This window comes from Priapulus caudatus, unplaced genomic scaffold (genome assembly GCF_000485595.1).
Source record: "Priapulus caudatus unplaced genomic scaffold, Priapulus_caudatus-5.0.1 Scaffold539, whole genome shotgun sequence".
In the NCBI taxonomy this organism is placed as follows: domain Eukaryota; kingdom Metazoa; phylum Priapulida; class Priapulimorpha; order Priapulimorphida; family Priapulidae; genus Priapulus; species Priapulus caudatus.
Window position 1 is genome coordinate 78,738 of NW_014577600.1, and position 2,851 is coordinate 81,588.

Genomic DNA, 2,851 nt, shown 5'->3' on the forward strand with positions numbered 1-2,851 from the left:
TATTCTGTGTACGTGCACACGCACGCACGCACAAACGTGTACCTGCACACGCACGCACGCACGCACGCACGTGTACGTGTACACGCACGCAGGCACGCACGCACGAACGTGTACCTGCACACGCGCGCACACACGCACGCACGCACGCACGCACGTGTACGTGCACACGCACGCAGGCACGCATGCACGCACGTGTACGTGCACACGCACGCAGGCACGCATGCACACGCACGCACTCACGTGTACCTGCACACACACGCACGCACGCACGCACGCACGCACGCACGTGTACGTGAACACGCACGCATTCACACACGCACGCAGGCACGAGCGTGTACGTTTACACGCACGCACGCACGCATGTACGCACGTGTAAGTGCACACGCACGCACGAACGCACGTGTACGTACACACGCACGTGTACTTGCACACGCACACACGCACGCATGCACGCACGTTTACATACAGACGCACGCACGCATGCATGTATGCAGGTGTACGTGCACACGTACGCACGCACGGACGCACGTCTAAGTGCACATGCATGCACGCACGCGTACCTCTACACACACGCACGTACGCACCAAAGCACTCATGCACACACGTGTACATGCACACGCACGCACGCACACATACACGCTATCGGGTGTTGTCGTGTAGACGCTACATAATCGCTAACTCGAGTTAACGCTTAACTCGAGTTAGCTTAACTCGAGTTAAATTTCGTCGTGTAGACGAGGCTACTATATATAGTTTTATAGGAGTATACTTTCTAGTAGATAGCTGTATTTTTACGGCCACCGTCATTGTTGCTCGTCTATACATACGCTTATATTGGTCACTGCACGCACGCAAGCACACGCACACGCACACGAGCACGCACACGCGCACACACGCGCGAACTCGCGCACCACCCTTCTCTCTTCACTCGTAACTCAACTCCAATCTCGTAACAAACATAATAAATAAAATCACTAATTAAGCTCAAGTCGTTAATTTTTAATGCGCATCCGCCGTTAGCAATTTTGGCGTGGTTTTGACCCGCCCCCGCTCGCGCAGCTCCGTTGATCGATTTCCCGTACGGACACGCGTGAACGCGAGAAAGCGTTTCTATGGCGATCGCCAACTATTAATTTCGTAAACAATGACGCTGCGAATCGCGCCTATCCTTATTGCTCGTGTGCGACAAAGCCGCAACGCGTGTGGAACTAACACGCAAATTGCATTAAACTTTTAATCACGAGCGCGCTTTCGGTGAAAGCTGTGAAATAGCGTTTATACCTATCCGAGCATGCGTGCATACGTGGCCGTTCCTATATTATACTATACTATACTTAGGTGTGTCAAAATCGTGCAGCGCTGATCGCTTGCCGCTACGTTGCGGCTAAAAATATATATATATAACTCGCCACGCATCGGCAGCTACCGGGCAGTAAGTATATGTTCGAGTTCAAACGCGCACTGTATGTGCAGATATATTGCCGGCTGAGCGTAGTCCGAATTTCAATTCACACTTTTCAATTTGTAGTTTTTATGTGTGTTTCATAGACCGTATCGACATCTTTCGCCTACTCACTCACACACACTCTCTCTCTCACTCTCTCTCTCACACTCTCTCTCTCTCTCACACTCTCTCTCTCTCTCTCTTTCTCTCTCTATCTCTCTTCGTCTTCTTCTTCTTCTTCTTCTTCTTCTTCTTCTTCTTCTTCTTCTTCTTATTCGCTCGCTCGCTTTCCCTTTCTCTGACTCTCGCTCACGCTATCTCTCTTTCTCGCTGTCATTCTTTTCTCTCGTACTCATTCTATTCATCGCTGCTCCTTCATATTCTCTCTTTCTCTTTCTCTTATTTTTGGGCCTTATCTCTCTCTTGCTCTCGTTTAACCTCTCTTCCTCGTTATTTGTCTCTCTCTTTCTGTTTCTCCCGGTCGCCCTCCGTTTCTTCGTGTGCGTATCAGCGATTCCTCTCTGATCACCTGGGAGCATCTGACACGTTTACCTTTAACCGGAACTCACCCGTGCACTCGCCTCTTGGTATCCCCGGCTGGTAGACAGGTGCCCCTCGATGTTTTCTATATACGTCTTTGATTGTCTGTTGTGAAAAAAGAAACACCGTAAGAAGAACATATTATATAGCCATTGCGTTTAGCTATAAGCCCCGTTTTCGGATAGATAATACGAGCAACCAACAACATATAGTACGAGGTTATTTAAATAATGTATAATATCAAGAGCTAATAATAGGTATTATTAGCTCTTGGTAATATCTATAAATAACACGTTTTGGAATATTATCTGATATTATACGCTGAATAGATGTGTGCATGACAGACTGGGTACATTTTAAGTACAACGTAACCCCGCACATATCGTATAGCGTCGTTATTGACGTTCTAGACCGCAATGTTTGTACTAATGTACTGCTGTAAGATAACAGAGATAGAATTCATCGACGGTGTGCACATATCCTACAAATCTTGTTCATGTTAATCAATCTTATGCCACGATGACGTATGCACTCACGTGATCGAGATAACAGTTAAACAGAAATGATTTTTTTTAGTGTGAATCGTGTTTTGAGCAGTGACAGTGCAATAACGCGAATTGGCGTTGAGTTTTGTAAAGAGTAGTCTATTGAGTATGGCTATCGTATGGACTAACATTCGAAAATTGACGCACTTTGTTTATTTTGAAATGGGCCGGTTAGCTCAGCTGGTTAGAGCGTCGTGCTAATAACGCGAATGTCGCGGGTTCGATCCCCGTACTGGCCAATAGTTTTGACATAGAAGAGAGAACACGTTTTAAACGCCATTAAATTTAAAATTTTATAAATTAGGGCGTTTAAATTGATTGC

The 2,851-nt window shown here is 46.8% G+C and overlaps 1 non-coding gene across 1 annotated transcript; it reads left to right on the forward strand.

Annotated features, from left to right (window-relative positions):
* Positions 1-2,694: 2,694 nt before the first annotated feature.
* On the forward strand, positions 2,695-2,768 carry Trnai-aau. The gene has a single exon. It is a non-coding gene; the product is annotated as a tRNA-Ile (tRNA).
* The last annotated feature ends 83 nt before the right edge of the window (positions 2,769-2,851 follow it).